This window comes from Wyeomyia smithii, chromosome 2 (genome assembly GCF_029784165.1).
Source record: "Wyeomyia smithii strain HCP4-BCI-WySm-NY-G18 chromosome 2, ASM2978416v1, whole genome shotgun sequence".
Taxonomy (NCBI): Eukaryota; Metazoa; Arthropoda; class Insecta; order Diptera; family Culicidae; genus Wyeomyia; species Wyeomyia smithii.
This window is the reverse complement of record NC_073695.1, coordinates 135,179,943-135,202,101: the sequence shown is the minus strand read 5'-3', so window position 1 is coordinate 135,202,101 and position 22,159 is coordinate 135,179,943.

Genomic DNA, 22,159 nt, shown 5'->3' with positions numbered 1-22,159 from the left:
ATCAATAACGGACACGAGTTTAGTGGATAAAGGCTAAAAAGCTATGTAAAGAAATATAAGCTTATTGTGAGACATTTCCGTTTGAGTCGCACGTTAAAACGGTTCACAGTCCGATCCTGTAAAACGGAAAAATTATTGTAACATAGAAGATTGAGAGTGCTAAAAAACATCGCAAAAAAGCAGTTAAAGAAGAAAAAATAATCGAAAAGCGTGAAGAATTTGTTAACGGAGAAAATATCTCGAATAGTCCAGGTATCCTTCGAACGAAGGTTTCGGTTAGGGCTTACAAAATACGGCAGCCGCCCGCTCCCTTCACGTGCGATTCGTTATTCCTAACCTCGCAATCTGGTTAGATCGGAAGAACTACCGGGTAACGTGTAGTTGACAAGATCTTGGAGACGGAATAAAGCAAAATTGTCAAACCCGGGCTGTTCAGTAAAAAAAAATCAACCAACGTGACGACCAGTGTCGTGGGAAGCTATACTACGGGTACTGCCAGCCTCCAGCCCGCAGCCAGATATAGATTGTCGCATCTGTGCGCCCCCCGACCGCATCAAGTGGCTTCATCGACCACCCACGGCTGTACCTACGCGCATCGCCAACATCGTTCACCCGAATCCCGCTAGCGTGGATGAACCAGCATCACCCCACGTCGAAACGAAGACCGAGGTGAGAAAAACACGAAAAAGTTCAGGTCCAAGAAAACCACCGAAAGTAGAACTTTAGGCGTATAGGTCAATGGAGCGTTGATTAAAAATGGGAAATTTACATGTATAAGTTTTTATTTGATTTCGGTGCGCGTTCCTTAAACGACTAACTTTCAGTAGGTCTGTTGTTAGTTGGTTAGTCAGATGAGTGCCGTTCGGAATAAACAACCCTAGAGTCTCACCGGGCTTTTAACCATTGCGGCTTCGCGGCAGTTTTCCCTGCCTGGCGCATAAGCGAAGTCTGTTGCTACCCTCCCACGCACGTTACAAAAGGTTGTGGATCGAATCTTTTTCACTTGGGCTTGTTTTTTTCACGTATGCACACACTCGTGAAAAAAGAAGTAGGTAGCGAAATCTTGACATTTCAGCGCGTTCATATCCTGTCAGTTTCAACCAATTTTCACTTCGCTCGAAGTGTAAGCTCGTGAATTTCGCTTCACATGAACTGTAAACTGAGGCCGGTGAAATACTTGTGTGTTCCACAACCGGGTTTTCACGACAGATTTCGCTAGCGAAAATTTAAATTTTTCATTTCGCTTGGAACTGTAAACTATGCTTTAAAGTTAACAAATGCCAGATGCTTAATGGTAACGGTCAACGCGTGAGAGATTCGTCTTATTACTCTAGTGAGATTCAACCAATGGAAAATTTCGATCGCAATGAGCGTTACGACCTGGAATCGAAAACACCTATTGAGCAATTCTGAAAAAATCTGCTTATTGCCACAAAACAAAGTTAAATATCTCAAGAAAATCAGGACAAATGCAAAAATATAAAAAATAAATCAGGACGCCCAAATAGGACTTCAAAATCAGGACATGTCATGCTAAATCAGGACGGATGGTATCCCTACATCTGGTATCCCTGGCATCATGTAAACTGCAATGAAAAATTAATCGCTCGCGCAAAACTAATAAGCGGAAAAAGTATTGAAGATGTCCTTTACGTTCTGTGGGTTACGGTTCACATATATATTCGACGAGAAATTGAAGTCTACTCTGATTCAGGGGTAGACCGCGTAAGATGGACATCGGAATCTGATTCAGAGTTGCGTGACATAGATAAATTTGTTCTGTTGAAGGATCCAAATAGAAAAAAGATTTGTCGAATTGACGGAATATGCAATAAATCAAATATTGTAGTGAGATGGCGCGATAAGCATATTGGGATATTATTGCATGTGTATTCACTTTCGGTAACTAACCAAAGAATATTCGATTTGGTTAAAAAATTGGAGGCTCCGCCTGAACAAGACCGATCAGGTGCTACCAGTAATAAATCATTCCAAAGTCTAATTCGTCAGCTTTAATCTATGCATCCTGACATATCACCTGACTCATTTGCGTGGAATATATGGGCTGAAGCTGTTGAAACTACTCCATCGTATAAACGAGGCGAGGTATTGCTTGTTTCATCTGATTTTATCAAAACTTATTTGAAGCCAGTGCATACGAGCGATTCGGAAATATTGACAACAAGCCGACGAGGATTAACTTGTGCCACGAATATAGTTCGAGCGATGATCACAAATATTTCAGAACTGAAAAATGAATCTCAAAACCTTGTGAACGCTGCTTCAAAACTTCAAGAACGTGTCAAAATGTTAGAAGTGCAAGTAGAAAATTATCACGAAATGCTTATGGGTATGGACAAATGTCTTGCACCAGCTGAAAATGAGTTAAGTCGTGAACTTGCGGGTCTTGTCACTGATACAGAAGAATTAGACCATATGTAACTTTTTTTTGGTTTCATATTTTATGAAGAATATAATTTCGCTCAACTGAATAAAAACATGTATGCTGTTATTTTTCAAAATTTATTCAGAATGTTTTGCAAACGAATCGAATCCTAAAGAGCATGGTGTATGTGATAATCCAACATCCGGATTGGATTCTCCGCCTTCTGTATAGCCGCATTTATGATAGAATCCTGTACAGTCGTACGCCTTAAAGTAGATGAGTGCATCTCCGACAACTTTTCTTAAATCTTTGACGTTATTTTCTGGGTAATGTCGCTCCAAATATTTTTTCATGATGCCAAAAAGAGTTTCTATAGGATTGTAGAAAGGACACTACGGTGGAAGAAATATAGGAATGATCCCGAGTGATCGTAAATACATTATTATGTGCTTATCGCAGTGAATGCGCGCACCATCCATCACCCAAACTGAGTTGAAGCCAGCATATCGCTGAACTGCCTTATTTTCTAATGCAAAAGTACGACAACATTGAAAGAATAATTGTTTTGTAAAGGTGCCTTTTGTCATAAACGAATCTAAAATTCCTTTTTGACCCAAGAAACATAACGTAGAGACCCTAGGTCGACGACGAAATTCTCCTTTGAAAATTAATTTTCGGCCAACGAATCCATAGCCGCGGTTCCGTAGCATATCACGACTATTCAAAGCGGCTTCGTCCAAGAAAACCAGGTGATGTAAATCCCAATTAAAACATGTTAGTTCCTCGTAGTATCTTTCAATCTCTTCATTTCTAATTTGAATGGCCCTTCTTTCTACAACTTTCCAGATCATTCCTTCGGCATGAAGGATACGTACTATTGATGAACGACTGATTGGCATGGCTTTTTGACGTGGGACTACGTCTTTCTTCACTATACTAAGGTACATTCTGTGAGAACTGAATTGAACATGTAACGTTTTTGGTTGGCGGAATGGAAGATTTTAGATGCTAATAGCGCTCAAACAACTGATCCGATTTCAATAGTTCTGAGTGGCGTGTGTATTGCGTATATGTGTGTATGTGTGTATAACATGTATGTGCAAAAATGCATTTATCCGAGGTAAATATATTTATGACAGAACACTTGTATAGGTAACAAGTTAATTATTTTTTCTCTTAGTACTTCAATTGGTATTTCTATGATAGTGACCATAATTTTATGCTGGTTATTTTCAGCACTGAGCTTGTTTTGCGTTTATTTGTTACATGGGACTGACAAAAATTCATATTTTTCTAATCAATTTAGCAACAAAGAGCTTTTTCTTGCGATTTTTTGAGAGCACCTGGTGTGTGAAGAAGTTTTTGAGGCTTAAGCAAAAAGTGATGAGAAATTACATGTGACTGTAATGCATTTATGGGCAGTTCATGTGGGTATTGGTATTTGTATACTGTGGTTTATGACAGATGTATGTGTTTTTTGTGAAATGTTTATGAATTATTGTGTATGGTATTTGTACGTTTGGTGGGTGTTATATACTATGGCTATGGCAGAATCAAATCTTTACACCCACCATAGTCCCACGGCAAGCCTACGTTTGTGCACTCAAGCACATACCCTTTAACCTTTTTATTAAAATTCTAATTCAAACATTTTTCAAAATACTTGTATTCTGATGATTTTGAAAGATGCAGAGAGTCATTTTGAATCAAAAAGCTGCTGGTAGTTAACATTCTAAAGGCATCGAAAAATTAATAATATTTTGGAAAAACACGTTTTTCTTAATTTGTCCATGGTTCTTCAGCAAAAACCATACGTTCCTTGGATAGCTTGATCAAAAATATACAATTCATTCTTTTACAACAAGGCGATTGAGCCAACGGTGCTCAAGAAAAGAGTTAAAATGTTTCAAGTGATATACCGTAAACTGGGGTGACTTTGATCACCGGGGTGACTTTGATCACTGTACCTCTTTTTTGAAAATGTGGTAAAAAAGCGCTCGTAGTGCTTGGGATTTGTCGTAATCTTCACTGATTGTGTGGATATATGTCTGCATTGCTACTATTCATGCATTTCCTGCTATTTGAACAGTGTTTTTCATGCTAAAATTTTAATTGAAAATAAAGTGTATTTTTGGCGATTTTTGTTGCATACAAACAATCGGTTCAAGCAGATTTAAAACAAGTTGCAATACGTAAATTTTTTTTATTTTGTTCACAGATTAGTTCTTAAGATGAACAAATATTATAACAATGCATTTCATTGTTATATTTGCAAGTTTTTCCTCGAAGGCAATGTTGAGTCCCAATATTCTCCACAGCGTATTACATATTTCTTCTTAAGAAAACATAAGACGTGAAGTAACATGCAAATTTGGACAATTTCATATTTCATATTCTACGTGGACCTTTTTTGGATGATTCTAGACCACCTTCCCTCTCAGTGGATAATCATTAATATACATTCTAAAAATTTTGAATGAATCTTGGACATTCGCCAACATAAACTGCTCACGTAGAATGCGAATGGCCCCCAAATTGCTTTCCATATTTATGAACTCGTTTAAATTGTTTTAGGCTGTTGATTTTGTGAATTCATCAAAATAATAAAATGATCAAAGTTACCCCGGAATGATGATTGGTGTAAAATTTTTAGAGCATATTTAAAAACAGCAAAATTGTTGCTGAACTTTTGAAGTAGTGACTGAATCTTTCTCACTGCATGCCAGTACTTATTTTGAAAATATCAAACAATATTGTTTTCAGTACGCGGTTTTTTACGCGGGTTTTTTACGCGGATTCCGGAATTTACGCCGTTTTTTTACGCGGATTCCGGAATTAACGAGGTTTTTTTACGCGGATTCCGAAATTTACGCGGTATTTTTTTGCGCGGATTTCGGTTTCCCTTCACTCGGAATGCAGAATTAACGCTGGTTTTTTTTTACGCGGATTCCGGAATTTACGCGGTTTTTTTACGCGGATTCCGGAATTCACGCGGTTTTTTCTACGCGGATTCCGGAATTTACGCGTTTTTTTACGCAGCATGTATCCCCCGCGCAAAAAGCGACTTTAGTGTATTCTGAAAATATTTAAGAAACAATAAAAAAAAGTGATCAAAGTCACCCCAGTTTACGGTATATATATAAAAGAATCAAATACTTATTTTCGAGTTTTTAATTATCTTAGGAACATATTTTTTTATGACATAGATACTTTACAGAACTAGTTTCACCTTATATTTTATATACATCATAACTAAATGATTCGTTATCTTTTAAAAACAGCTTCATTTGTATCTTATTTTCTGAAATCGGAACGATAGAGTGATACTTTTGTATGCCAGCTATTATTTTAGTTTTTTTTTAAATATTGCTCCATTCTGTTACTCATTGTTCATATTTTTCATATGATACCCAACTAAATGACATTTTTGATGAATTTTCATTACTTTTCTGATTAGCCCAATCATACAATTCTTTTGTGCTTGTAATGGGATTTTCATGTTCTTTAGTTAAACTTGCATTTCTTGCCATTCGTTTCAATGTGCCATCAATTACATCGCATGGGCCTTTACCATGAGAAATCGCAAAAAATGCCACTCTGCATCGACGTTATATTTTGTTTTGAACTTGCAAAGACTTTCTATTCTATCAAAGTTTTTTCTATTTTTGTATTGTGGGGCAGCTCCATCAGACATAAATATCACTTTTTTCAACTGTATTTTTGTTTTCAAAAAACTCATTAATTTAGTAATGAACACCTGAACCGCAACAGTATCATGATGGAGTACTTCCGATATTATGATGAAGCTGATATTCTTAAGTGTTCCGGATTCTGAATAGTAAACAACGAAGGGATGAATGGTGGCTTGACTATTATTCCAATAACTACTTTGAGCGGCATCTTGAAGAACAAATTAATAGTTTTCTGAGAAATCACACACTATAACAACTTCACCATCTTTCAAACTATTTTTTGCTTCTCTCATGTAAGTCGACTGTTGAGTTTTTATGAAATCGTGGGTTATCAACTTTTCCAACTTTCCACAATAATAAGATACAAATTCATCAATTGGTTTCACAAGTGTCTCCATATTACATCGATCTGTTGCAATCCACCGTTCGAAAGGTATTTCACTCACACAACGTTCCTCAAGTTCTTTGAAAAAACTGTTTTCAAAATCTAAACGGCTTGGGTGATGTTCACATTTTCGGAGAAAATATTTGGATCGTGTAGTTGAATTATATAATAGCATAGCGTAGCATAGCATATTTGATCGCCCGTGTGTTGCCCGCGATTGACCAGAATCAGCTGAAATTGCACAAAGAACCGTCAAAATGATGCCTAGGAGAAGCAAGCCATTTTCAGTCTACAATGCCTGGTGATCTTTTTTTTTCACTGGTCAATAACGTAGCTGGCCACGCCCAATGCAGATCAATAGAGGAAGGGATATCGGGAATGTTAGTTCAATACTTGTTGCTACTAGAGACCGAGGAATCCTCTGCATCATCCACAAGTATCAAAGAAAGGAATTAGTGTTAGTGGAAAGGAATTGAGCTGGATCCATCGATGTTGATGGTGCGATCTTTTCTACACAAATTCGCGCCCGATATGGTTACTTCTCGGTCTCTGGGCAACCGGCCACCAGGAGACGATATAAATGAAACCGTGCCACGATTGCTACATTCAGGAGAATCGAAGTTTCTAGTTATTGTTGGCAACCTACAAATCGTAACAATTTGTATCACACCAAACAATATAATCCCGATATTTATTGCGAGTAATTACGATATTTTGTCGCGATTATTTCATTTTTTTGTCGCGAATAATTAATTAATTACGATATTTATCGAACGAACGAAACCTACTCTGAATCGCAACGTGCTGGAATAGAACCAACGGGAGGGCAGTCTTCCAATAAATGATTTGGTACATCTCGGAAGTCACCCAGGCTGAAAACGCGTTTGCACCGGAGCATTATGCGCGACCGCTGTATTTCCTCTTACCGACGCATACGCACAGGGACGCGGTGTTTCGCGCCGATTATTGTTTACTTCTCGAATAATTAAACTAAGATACCTACTGAGTATAAAAATTGGCAAAGTTTCATGCATTCATAGCTCGAAAATATATGAAAATGCAAATATGCATATCAAACAAAACAGAGTTCAGAGTTGTGATACAAAATGCCAAAACAATCGCAATCAAAATTTAATTGCCATGTCGGCTGACGAGAATTCAACATAATTAAATAAAAATTGTCTATGTGTTTCAACATTTGTTCAAAAGCTGCAAAAATCATAAAACAAGGGCATAAAACTGGACAAAACGTCCGTAATCGTCCGGTCAGAACACGAACGATAAACTTCGAAACGGCTAACTAGCAGCGCAGATTAAAGTATCGACGTCAGTCCACTGCGCACAAAAGATGCAAAGAAAATTAAGCATCGAACATAACACATAAAGCCGATCGTGCTCCTGCCTACGCCCTTTACACACACTGCAAGAGATCACGTACGCGAGAGAACTTCAAAAACGACCTGTTAGAAGCTTCAGAAAAAATAAAACTCTCTCTCCATCGCTGTTCGAATCGGATGAAAAAAAAGGTGCTGCAAAAAGCATCTTGAGAGTGAAAAAAAGACACGAGCTGCATGATTCAGGAATTAGTAGTATATATGATCTTTATCGGAAGTTTGTTGAATATCAATTGAAAAGATATTTTAAAGAGAAATTAAAAAAAAACAGCAACAATATAACTAAAGTTATGCAAGAATCTTCAAGCTCTTCATACATGAAAAGTTGGCCATAAAATCATTATTCACGGAAGATCAGATGGGAAAAAATAATAAAGGTGGGATTTTCAGTGGAGAAACGAAGACCACTACGGACGGAACCGTAGATTTTGTGCATCTCACCTATGCTGAATCTTTGCAGCAAATATGTTTGTTGGTACTCTTGAGAAAAAAGGTAATTCCTCCGAATACAAAGATATGCACCACTTTTTACTGTTTGAAATCTTTAGAGATCGTAACATATTAAAAATTTTAACGTATAGAACGCAAAAAAATAATATTCGAAAAACATATGGAAATTGTCAGTTATGTTGTGCTAAAATAAAATGGATGAATGCATATTATTTTATTTCACGACATATCAATAGTTGTTATTGTGCTGCTTTCTGCAGCTGAAATAAAATTAAAATGAATTATAAAATACAATAAGATGTATTAAGGCATGTAAAAAAATCTCGGTAGACTGCCTTCCGTAGCTGAAACTGTCAATTTTTTAAAGAAGAACACGCAGAAAAAATAATGAAAATGGGTTCGAAAAACATATAGCAACCATTCTCTGAGCGCCTCTACTGTTTGCCCCTCTATCCGAAGGTAGATAGCGCTCTTCAATCAGCCTAAGACACAAACCCAAAACCGATCCTTTTTCGATCTGTTTTCAATCTTTCTGAAGTGCGACTTAAAAACAAACAAAACACAACACAACAAATAAAAATGCTACTTATCTGTTTCACGATATACGCTGGTACATTTCTTCACTTTTCCGGATAGCAGTAGAACCTAAACTTAACGCTTTGACCAATCACACTAATTTTTTTCGCGAATAAACAACTTTTTTACTAAAATTATACGAAGAGCAAAATCGCGCACACCATCCAGTTGGCCTTGTTGCCAGTCCTCCTCCCGTGTAGTTAAGTTATATAATAGTTGTTCAAAGTGAAATTTAGAATCATTTTTGGAATGAATATTTATTTAGGCTGTGTATCATCATTCCAGTATTCTCGTGAATAGTACAAACACAAATATTATGAGATCCTGAGCTTTGAAGTAATTTACAATGCTCAGGTTACAAAGCTCTAAAAGAAGTCAACCCACCCCCTTTAAAGTAAGCGTAAGCCTCACAAATTGAATACATTAAGAGTCGCTTTTGCACATGCTGTCGCTTACCATCTTTTCTCACTGAAACGTAGTACCTTTGCCCTGGCATGGCTCAACTGACCTGGTCGCTGTCATAAAACTGCAATACCTCGTTTTTTACTTCCAGGGGCAATCCATGTCCAAGCCTCACATCAGGAATATCCAATATTCCTCTAACCTCTGATATGCACCGAGCCTGTTTCATAATGTATTCCGTTGCTTCAAACTGTTCTGTTATCGTTTGTTGGTTCCAAGATTTCGGTAGAACCGAAAGTATTCTTACTTTATAGAGAGAGCTGTCAGCACGGCACGTGTCCCGAAACTTCTCCGTTTAAGTTATTGATTTATAGGTGTTTAATGAGGCCAAACCTGTTAAAAAGTATAGAGATGTGCTCTGTGATGCTTTGTTTATGTGAGAAAAGTGAAGGTTTAGTAAAAAACGCAGTGTTCCACGCTTAAAAATTGAAATTTGCAATGCCGGCAAAGCGTCGACTTTTCAGCGATGCGAACGAAGAGAATGACAATAAATATTTGTAGAGCGAAAAGAATAGCTTTGCGTTGCGCTGTGATATGAAAGCGAGGGAAGGCTGCTCCAGTGTTCCTGTCTTTTATTCTTGGTGGCTTCGATGAGGGGGTTTCTACTATATCGTGGAGAGAGTTTGGTTCCGGTGCGTCGTTGGATTGCTGCTGTCTGGGGAATGAATGGGTGGCGAATGTGAGGTTCCGTAAATGGTGAGCGGCTTCATGGAGTGCCGCTTATATGTTCTATCATCCCAATTGCTGTGTACGGCAAACACGGCCGTGCGGTAAATTGCTCAGCAGTGAGGGTGGTGCCATACAGAGGGGCACGAGAGGCGCCCAACTTGACCTGTACCAGCAAAGAAATTTTACTGAAGCGAGTCCGACAACACCAATACAAGAATACCCGTCGCGCTCATATACATCGTCGCAGTGAGTAATAATGAGTGTGTGAGACGAGTGAATGCATTTATTGCGTGAGTCGAGAGTATGAAAGGATGTGTGAAAGTAGACGAAGGTGATCACGAAGGTAAGTAACCTAAGTTTCCATATATCAAAATATTCTTAAACATGTTCACATCACTCTATCTTGTCAAAATAGAGATCCTTGGCACATTACCTTTCCTACTAACACAACACCCTGATTCCTGTAACGTCTATGAAGGTAGTATGGGTTCCCTGCACCTTCTTAAGTAGACGTTGAACTAACATTCCTACTTTTTTCCCCGGCGATTGTAAGGATGTAGCCAGGTATCCAATGAAAGGCTTAGTTTGCAATACTAGTCCCAAGTTTCTTTTCTGTGACAACAGATGATGTGTTTGTGAAGTTATTATTATTATCACTATATTTATCCTAAGCTGATCATTGTATAGCCACCTACGATGTGTGCAATCCCTTTTGCTTCGCTATACTATGCTATGCTATGCTAACCGAAAGTATTCTTACTTTATCTTCCCTCGAGTATTCGGGCGCAGTAAATTTTTCTTTTAACTTCGAAACCATCTCGTCAAAGTCTCTCGCTTCACGTTTCAATACATCCAGGTCATCTTCAGCATTAAAATCGTAAATGGTTTTTCTTATACCGTCAGTAATGTTCAGATACTTTTTTAGGATATTTTTCCTGATTGAGCTTCGCCAGTGATATCGGTGAAACGTTGATTCCAGCTAGGCCTTTGTTGAATAACTCAATTTTCTGTGCTCTGGAGTATTCTTTTTGAATGCTTTCTTGAGAATATGATGATACGACTGTTGTAGTAGATGGTATCTTCGCCAATTCGTATACATGCAGATGGTTGCAACTCCGTCGGTAGCATGTTTCTTCCACATCTTGATGTTGATGATTCCATGAATGAATTGTGTGGATGCTTTTCAATATCAAATTCATCTTTCCCTTTGATACCATAAAATCTACACGAATCACAAATTGATAAAGACGTATTAAAATGAGCTTGACTGTACAATATTTTTAATTTTGCAATAACGTTTTCGTTTAATTTGCGTAAGCTTGATGAGCACCAACGATCAGAAAAGGGTTTACAGCACTTGGGCTTAGTGTATTCCAATTTACTCTATTCATCTTCACAAAATGCAAACTGTTACTAACAGTTCATTCAGCAGACAGTATGTGAAGTAGGGAAAGCGAAAAATAAGCGAACTGGAAATATGATACAGATTTGGAAAAATATACCGCATCGCGACGAGACTTGAACCCGCAATCCCTGTCTCCGGAATGATGTTTTGATCAATTAAACTACGGGGGACGGTGGTACTGTTCCACAATCTATATCATATCACATTCCACTGCCGACTTATTCTATTGCTCATCCCTAACTACACACACTGCTGTGCAAGCGTTATTTATAGACTGAAAGGAATGTCTCATCACACACAGAAGAGTCAGCTGATGACTCTTATAGACCTGAGTGATCGAGACCAAAGTCAGTCTGCGTCGTGCTTGCAAGTGCGACACAACAACGGAAGGTGCTCCGTACGGCTATATTTTTCGAACTAAATTTCTATTTTTTAACAACGGCTTTTTATCCGTTAAAACGTAAGTTCATTAAGCAGACAGTATGTGAAGTAGGGAAAGCGAAAAATAAGCGAACTGGAAATATGATACAGATTTGGACTAACACTTCTGGAGAAGTGCAATCGTATTTATATACGGAAACAGATATTATAGGTAACCCAGTAGTTATTGGTAGCGTACTTTACAAACAGTTATTTTTCATGCTAAAATTTTAATTGAAAACAAAGTGTATTTTTGGCGGTTTTTGTTGCATACAAACAATCGGTTCAAGCAGGTTCAAAACAACAAGTTGTAATACGTAAAGTTTTTTTATTTTATTCACAGATTAGTTCTTAAGATGAACAAATATTATAACAATGCATTTCATTGTTATTTTTGCAAGTTTTTCCTCGGAGGCAATGTTGAGTCCCAATAATCTCCACATGTGGACTAGTTTTTGATGATTTTAGACCACCTTCCCTCTCAGCGGATAATCATTCATATACATTTATAAAATCCTATCTCTGCTGTTGCTAGCCGTGGCGTCCGCACCATACGAGTGTATACGCTAAATTCATCTACCTTGTCTTTCGTTATTCCCGTCAACCCGAATCTGCTCCACGCTTCGTATTCTTCCGAGTATTGACACACGAGTAAATAGGGTGGTCACCTAGCGCGCTATATTATTACACCGTTGAAGAATGCATCGTTACATTCCTCCCTTTTTATGATTTGAGCTAAAAGTCAATGTAAGCCTTCAATGTATTTAATTATCAGTAGTCATATAACTCAATCATCTAATATATAATCAGTGTACTAATTCGGTAGTTTACGCACTCGCCGATTAGATGATTTATCACGAGAAGAAGAATTCTCCACTCGTTCAGATGTTTTATGTGGTGCTACTGTACTACTGTTTCAGTATCGTTCGTTGATTGTTCCTTATTTTGTGTGTCCTCAATCTTTGGTTTATCAAGTCTACGTGCTGTTACGCAAATATACTTTACCTGTTTCGTTTGAACGTACCTTAACTGCACTTCGATTCACGTCCACCACGTCGAACTCTTCCCCTTTGAAGGTTGACTCTAAGGCTCCTGGATTCTGGTTGCGCATAAGCACGGTGTCTCCTATTCGCAATTCATGTTCTTTTACGTTGCGTTGATCGTCCGCTCTTTGCTTATGGTACTCCTTCCTTGTCATATCTCTATCTCTAGCCCCCTCCCACTGCAAATCGTATGGTGTATGTATTGATGGAATACCTCAATCCTTCCTTAAAGTCCTCAATCCTTCTTTGAAGTCAATCACGACGTCTTGCCAGGGTCCTGTTGGTATACGCCATAGTATAGGGTTTGGACTGTCCGGAATCGCAGTCATCTTACATGGTTAACAACTACGCACTGCAGCATCTACCAGCTTGTCCATCAAGAGAAACCACACTTTCGCTCTTAACTGGGACTTCATTGCGGTACCTCCTTGGTGACCCGAATGAGCAAGTTGTATCACTTTTTCTCGTAACTGCTTCGGTACTACGATCCGGTCACCACGTAAAATTAGCTCCCCGTATACTGTCAAGTCATCTTTGATTGTGGCTGTCTTGAGCTCAGCTGATACTGAGTCCCAGTTACCAGAAAACATTGCTTCTTTCACAGCTTGGAGTTTTTCGTCCCGTATTGTTGCTGTTTCCAACTCCTTCATCGTCAATGCCACTGGTTTAATTTCGCTCGCTAGCCACGCAATAATGTCAACTTCACCGTACGTTTCTTCTACATTCTGGGACATCCTTGACAAAGGATCTGCGATGTTGCTTGTTCCTGGTTCATATCGAACTACAAAGTCAAAACTTTGCTGTCTCAGTATCCAACGCTCTATACGGGCCGATGGTTTAGATTGAACTCTGTTGAAAAAATATTCGAGGGGTTTACAGTCGGTTATAAGCGTAAAATGGGTACCGTATAAATATACAAAAAGTTTTTCTATTGCCCATATTATTGCTAAGCATTCTTTCTCGGTTTGACAGTTTTTTTTTCGTGTGCTGCTAAACTCTTGGATATGCATGGTATTGGTCTACGCACGCCATTCTTCAGTTGAGCCATGACTGCTGCTAGTCCATATGGGCTTGCATCTGTAATAAGAAGCGTCTCATCCGATGGATCAAAGTATGCCATTGTTTCGATTTTCCCTAAAGCTCACTTAACATTACTCATTTCTGTATCGTGAACATTTGATATATGACGGCTTTCCTCCTCCTCTAAATCAATCTTGGACAGTCTAGCAACCTTTTTAATCGAGGTCATTGCTGCGTCGATATTAGGCATGGGATAGTTCACTCGTTTAACTGCCCGATTGGCAGCTCGCATATCTACGCACAAGCGTATTTTACCATCCGCCTTTCGAACCGGTACCAACGGTGAAACCCAACTCAGTGGTCCTTCAGCTCGTTCTATGATATTCTTTTCCAATAAGTCTTGGATTGCCTCTTCGACATCTGCTTCCATAGACACCGGTAATCGACGAGAAACTTGAACGACAGGAGGAACCTTTTCATCGATCTGGATTTTCAATGCTACGTTTGGGACCTTAGGAAATGTCTCAGAAATCTTATTCGAATCAGTTAGGGATTCTATGCGGTGAATGTTGTATCCAATTTTCATAACACCTAACGCAAACGCAGTACTTTTGCTCAGTATGTTAGTTTGACCGAAGGGAGCGACCAATATGTGTGTCCATATTCCTGATTCTTCACCGGGTATTTTTATTTCTGTTTCGAAAACGCTGCTGAAGAATATGTTTTTTATCTGAGGCGAAAGGTATCAGATTGGTTTTACGATCTTGAGGGCAACGTACATTAAGGATGTTTGCTTTCTGATGCTTAAGCCACTTAAAACTTTCGCGATTTATAATGTTTGCTGGGGATCCTGAGTCTACTAACATTTTCATGTGTACTCCACCTACTTCCAACATCAACACTTCCTTCAGTTGTTTGTCGTCATCGATTGCAAACATCCTTTGAAGCTACAGTCGTATTGTCGAGAACAGCGTTGAGAGTCTGACGTTAAGATGGTGGGCCTGTCCACTGCTGGAAGGCTACGCGTTTCCTTTTCCGACAACACACCTTGAAATGTCCTTTGTTTCCACAGCTATGACAGGTTAAGTTAATTGCCGCACGCTTTTCCGAATCCTTTCCCAAGTGTCCGGGTCGGTTGCAATCATAACATCGTCTACTCAACTCAGTGTTTTGGTATTTTCCTGGGCGTTTTTCTACTATGCGCTGAATCACGGTTCTTTCGAACGCCGATGAAGTCGGTGTTTCATACAGTTTAGACTGCCTTTGTATTTATTCTACCGTTTCACCCAGTGTCATTATATCGTTTAGCTTCATGTTATCGGTTAGTAATTTCTTACGCAATTCCGTGGACTGGCAGCCTTCTATTATTTGGTCGATTACCATGTCGTCCACATCAACGAAATTGCTCCGCTTAGCCTGCGTTTGCAGTCTCAATAAGAATTCATCAAAAGGTTCATTCTCTTCCTGCTTCATGGCCCGGAATAAATGCCGTTCAAATCTCTTATTTAGTTGCGGAAATTGTATATTCTTTCTTCAATGAAGTTATAGCTGAGTCATATTGCAAAATTTCTATTTCTCCAGTCTCTGCGACCTGCTGAACTTCGTATTTGCCAACTTTATCATAATATTCTTGAAGTTCTATGCCACCGAGAACCAGCAGCATAACAAATTTCTCCTCATCGTCGTCAATCTTATTTGCTCGTAAAAATCGATCAAATGCCTTTTGCCACTTTATCCAATCGTTGCGTGGGTCTACCCTTGCCTTAAACGGAGGCATCGCAGATGCATCTAAAAACGAATAAAACAACTTGTTGGTTTCATTCACACCATAAATCATTACAACTTTTTCCCAGCAAATGAAAAAGTTCTAGAGTACATATGAATTTTATCTTTTCTGTATCTAATATTTGACATGAATGTTTCATTCGTGTATGGGACATAAATACCAAATAGCCCACAGTTAAACATCAACATTTACACAGGCAACACACAAGTTGCTCTTAGCTTAATTTTTGGTCTGCACGTAGTTGGTCGTCAATTTGCGCATAGCCAAGTCACAGCCTGGACATAGTCAATCTTTACATAGTGAAAAACGAAACATCCAACAGCACGAAGCCAACTATGAACCTGCACGTAGCAAACTCAGCATAAAGCAAAACATCAATGCTCAGCACGAAGAAGAGCATCAACCAGCACGAAGCTAACCGTATCTTAGCACGTAGCTCAACTTCCCCATGCACGAAGCAAAACATCAATACTTAGCACGAAGCAGAGCATCAACCAGCATCACATCGTTACAACATTTTAAAAATTTTGTATGAATCTTGGACATTCGCCAACATAAACTGTTCACGTAGAATGTGAATGGCCCCCAAATTGATTTCCATATTTATGAACTCATTTAAGTCGTTTTAAGCTGTTTAATTTAGTGAATGAAGCAAAGTGTTACTCAGAATTCATCAAAATAATAAAATGATCAAAGTTACCCCGGAATGATGATTGGTGTAAAATTTTTAGAGCATATTTAAAAACAGCAAAATTATTGCTGAACTTTTGAAGTAGTGACTGAATCTTTCTTACTGCATGCCAGTACTTTTTTTCTTCATCTAATATTTGTTTGACACGGCACAAATACAAACTAATGTTTAACGGCGCCAATTATATCTGGTAGCTTACTTTCTAAAGTATCTTAATAACTAAAAGCAAATTTTTTATCCTCGCTGCCGACTACGAGCTGAAACTAAACTTAAAGCTAGAATGTTTTGCATTAAAGCACTGGTTTGTTGTTTGCTGGTTTTACACTGCCATAGGTAAGCAGCATATTGAATATGTTCCGCTGCTGGGCCAAGATATCACGGACTGGCATATTGGGTTGTCTCCCTCTGGCCCTGAGAGTATCGTGCGGGTCTGGTTGCTGTTTCCGGATCCGGGGTCTTAAAGTGTTCTTGTCGTTTGGTTGGAGTTAGGCGGAAAGGAATAGGACTAAACTGGGGCGTGGATGAATTTCAGGAAAACGTATATAAGGGACATGTAGGATAGGTCTCGGCTCGCCAAGACATCACGAACAGGAACAGCCGGCTGCCTACCTTCGGCCTGCAGGGAAGCTATTAATTTAGACCTGGCGTCACGATGCACAGGGCATGACCAAACAACGTGCTTTATGTCGTGATAACCTTCACCACAGGCACAGATACCACTTTTCCCGAGCCCAACACGACGGAGATGCGCGTCAAATCTATAGTGAATGGACATAAGCTGGGACATTACGCAAATGAAATCCCGACCTTCATCCACACCAAATATAACCACCTTCCCAGTTCCCCTCTGGTCCAAGCATTTTGCCAACTGATGATCGTATTCTGACGTACAAGTGCGAAAAATTCATTAAAGGCAATTGGTCTTTCATAAATATCACCGTTTGTTGCGCCAACCTTAGCCAAAGAGTCCGCTTTCTCATTGCCCGGTATCGAGCAGTGAGAAGGGACCCACGCTAAGGTAATCTGAAACGATTTTTGGATAAAGCACTCAGATGTTCCCGTATTTTCCCCAGGAAATACGGAGAGTGCATAACATCTTTCATCGATCGGAGAGCCTCAATGGAACTGAGACTGTCCGTAAAGATGAAATAATGGTTCGTGAGCATTTTTTCGATAATCCCTAGGGTGTACTGAATTGCAGCTAATTCTGCGACGTAAACTGAAGCAGGATTATCGAGCTTATGGGAGACGGTTAAATTGTTATTGAAAATACCGAAGCCAGTGGACCCATTAAGAAGTGATCCGTCAGTGTAGAACATATTGTCGCAGTTGATGTTTCGATATTTATTGGAAAAAAATTTGGGGATCTGCTGCACGCGTAAATGATCCGGGATTCCACGAGTTTCTTCTATCATGGATGTATCGAAAAACACAGTAGAATCAGAAGTATTTAATAAAATGACACGATTTGGAATATTCGAAGAAGGGTTAATATTTTGTGACATGTGATTAAAATACAATGTCATGAAACGGGTTTGAGAGTTAAGTTCGATTAACCTTTCAAAATTTTCAATCAGAGGACGGTTCAAGACCTCACATTTGATAAGAATACGAGAAGACAGGCTCCAGAAGCGGTTTTTCAATGGTAGCACTCCAGCTAAGACCCACAAACTCATCGTATGGGTCGACTGCATGCAACCTAAGGCGATACGCAGACAACGATATTGTATTCGCTCTAGTTTGATCAAATGTGTGTTTGCTGCGGAGCGGAAGCAGAAACACCCGTATTCAATTACAGACAATATCGTTGTTTGGTAAAGCCTTATAAGGTCTCCTGGGTGTGCCCCCACCATGATCCTGTTATTGTACGAAGAAAATTCACTCTTTGTTGGCTTTTTTTCATCAGATACCTAATGTGACAACCCCAGGTGCCTTTAGAGTCGAACGAGACACCAAGATACTTGTGTACCAAAACCTGAGAAATCGTTTTACCCATTAATTGTGTTTGAAGCTGAGCAGGTTCATGCTTCCTAGAAAAAACTACTATCTCAGTCTTCTCCGGAGAGCATTCGATACCTAGCTGTAGAGCCCAAGCAGACAAATCGTCCAAGGTATCTTGCAATGGTCCTTGCAAATCGGCAGCTTTGGCTCCTGTAACAGAGACCACGCTGTCGTCTGAAAGTTGTCTTATCGTGCATGAATTTGCCAGACATTCGTCGATGTCATTTACATAAAAGTTGTAAAGAAGGAGGCTTAAGCATGAGCCCTGGGGAAGACCCATGTAGCTAATGCGAAAAGTTCCCAAATCGCCGTGCGTAAAATGCATGTGCTTTTCGGACAGCAAATTGTGCAAAAAATTGTTCAAAATTGGAGAAAATCCTTGTCGGTGAAGTTTACCCGAAAGAATGTCAATAGAAACGGAATCAAAAGCCCCCTTAATGTCCAAGAACGCAGACTCCATTTGTTCTTTGCGAGCATACGCCAGCTGAATATCTGTTGAAAGCAACGCAAGACAATCATTCGTCCCTTTGGCACGGCGGAAGCCAAATTGAGTATCTGATAGTAGACCATTTGATTCGACCCAGTGGTCTAAACGACGGAGTATCATTTTTTCCATCAATTTCCGGATACAGGATAGCATTGCAATCGGCCTATAAGAGTTGTGATCAGAAGCTGGTTTCCCTGGTTTTTGGATGGCGATCACCTTCACTTGCCTCCAATCCTGCGGTACAATGTTTTGCTCCAGGAACTTATTGAACAAGTTCAACAAGCGCCTTTTGGCATTGCCGGGTAGATTCTTCAACAAGTTGAATTTGATTCTATCTAACCCAGGCGCGTTATTGTTACAGGACAGGAGGGCAACTGCAAATTCTGCCATCCTAAAAAGTGATTCTATCGCGTCGTGGCCCGGAGACGCATTGCGAACAATATTTTGCTCAGGAACAGAGTCCGGACATACTTTCCTGGCAAAATCAAATATCCGCCGACTTGAAGACTCCTCGCTTCCGTTGACCGTTACGCGATTCCACATTCTTCGGGCTGTGTTCCAAAGAGTGCTCATCGATGTCTCCCTCGACGTCTCGTTCACGAACCGACGCCAATATCCGCGTTTCTTTGCTTTAGCCAAGCTTTTAAGCTTGGCATCAAGCTCCGAATACCGTAAATAGTCGCCAAGTATACCTCCCTTCTGAAAGGCCAAAAACGCGTCGGATCTTTGCGTGTAGACATCGGAGCACTCTTGGTCCCACCACGGAGTGGGAGGCCGTTCTTTGATCGTTACGCCGGGATATTTGCAAAGCGGCGTCGAGAATCAAGCTCGCGAAGAGGTTGCATTCTTCAAGTGGTGGATGATGTTGAATCGACTCGACCGCTTTTGAAATCATTTCCTCGTATGACTTCCAATCGACATTCCGTGTGAGGTCATACGGAATGTCAACTGGTCGCATGCGAGTTGACCCGTTATTAATTGAAATAAGAATAGGCAAATGGTCGCTACCGTGAGGATCGAGGATTACCTCCCATGTGCAATCCAACCGTAGCGACGTCGAACATAAAGAGAGATCCAAAGCGCTTGGGTGCGCTGTCATTTCACCGTTGTTTAAAATTGTCATGTCGAAGTCATCGCAAAGGTTATAGATCAAAGAGGAGCGGTTATCATTGTAAGGGGAACCCCAAGCCACGCCATGAGAATTAAAATCTCCTAACATCAAACGCGGCGAGGGGAGAAGTTCTATTAAATCAAAGAGCTGCTGTTGCCCAACCTGTGGTCTGGGGGGAATATATATTGAGGCAATACAAAGCTCTTTACCTTGTATTGTCATTTGAAATGCGACAACTTCAATGCCTGGAATCGAGGGGAGGTTAATACGATAAAAAAGTAGGAGGTTGTATCCAAGACACGACCGCATAAATGACGTAGAACTACGAACACTATTAACAAATGCATTGAGGGTTTCATTAGTAACCTAGTAAAACAACTGGTTTTATCAAAGTTTCATAGCGCTTTTTTGGCTGTATTGAGCGCTATGAAACTTTGATAAAACCAATATTTTTACTTGGGTAATGAGTTATAATGTCTACTAATGAAGGGTTGTGGATTTCGTTAACCTGATTCAGCAGTTAGCAGAACGTGCCGAGTTAAAAATCATACACAGCCCACACACAAATCATACCATATCATAGACACAAACACATCATACGATATCATACAGACACTTACACATCATACCATATCATACAGACACACACACACATCATATCATATCATACTCACACACACATCACACCATATCATCATACCATACACACATCATACCATATCATACACACACAGCAAGCAAGCGACCAATCAGAGGACGTTATTTTTATTCCAACAAGCCTTGACAATTTTCAATAGTGGAATAGTTCGTAGATTTAAACAACATTTCTCTGCATTTGGGCAGATGCGTGTATAATTTTCCAATCGATTGCTGCAAGAATGAAGAAAATCGGTTTAAAACCAACCGACCTATAAGCATTTGAAAAGGGACAAATTTCGTCCCAGTTTTTCAGTTTGCATCCCTGTGCAGTATGCTAAAGTAAAACGTAGTTCTACGTCAAAAATAGCACCTCCATATGGAGTGTCTCGATCAAGGCGATTAATATTAAAATCATGGAAATTGAGATCAGCATTCGAAGTAAACCAGGCTTCGCCACAGAAGGCAGAACCACGAAAGGCAGAAGCACGAAAGGCAGAATCATGAAAGGCAGAACTCTATGACCGTACACATAAGGCAGAATATTTCAAAAGGCAGAATTTCGAAGGGCACGAAAGGCAGAATCACTGGTAGCAAAACCTAACTCACGATAGCCAAGTGCGTGATGACAAATTGGTGCGAATCCTGGTCACGGTTTCAAAACTGCTACTCTACCTTTATTATTTAATATTATTTGGTAAACAGACATAATAACTGGTCACAAGCAATGACTACTTTGATGGGAGGTGCAAATCAAGCCTAATGATTAGATCAGAAACGCGCAAACTGGTTTGGCTCAGGTCCTAAAGAGTCTCACGGCATCGCGGAGAGTAATTTTTCGATGGTAGGTATAACTTACACTAGTCTCAACGGCTAGTTGATTATAACTAACATAAAACAATTCATGCGGCGAAGACGCATAATCGAGGGCAAGGAACCGAGGCGGCCCAAAGCCGCCGTGGCTTCCGTGGTCCGAGCCGGCCGCCAACGCGCCGTCGGAAGCGGCGGCCTCTCGCATACAAACAACTGATCTACTGGTTTTCTAGGATTATTCAAACAGGTTTTCTTGCCCTTAGTTAAGTCCGAACGAGCGACAGCGAGTAAGGACAGCATACACTTGGACAATAGAGTCGGCCAAAGGCCGCGAGTGTGTGTTGTTAAAAAGAAAAAAGACCTTTTTTGATTCTGCCATTCGTTATTCTGCCTTATGAAACATTCTACCTTTCGTAATTCTGCTTTTCGTGATTCTGCCTTCCGTGATTCTGCCTTTTGATTTTCTGCCTTTCGTAGGAGACCCGTAAACCAAGTTTCACAAAGGCAAAATGCATCGCATTTGTTTTTATCTATCGAAACTTGAAACGAATCAATTTTTGGTAAAATACTTCTACAATTCCACTGTAAGACAGAGATAGAATCCTTCATATACGCAGTTTATTACAATAGCTAATTGTATTTCGGACGTCTTCGTAGTCGAAACTCTTTTATTTTTAGGTTGGAGTTTGCTCGAAACTCTAAATTTATAATTTATTCATTTTAAAGGGGGAA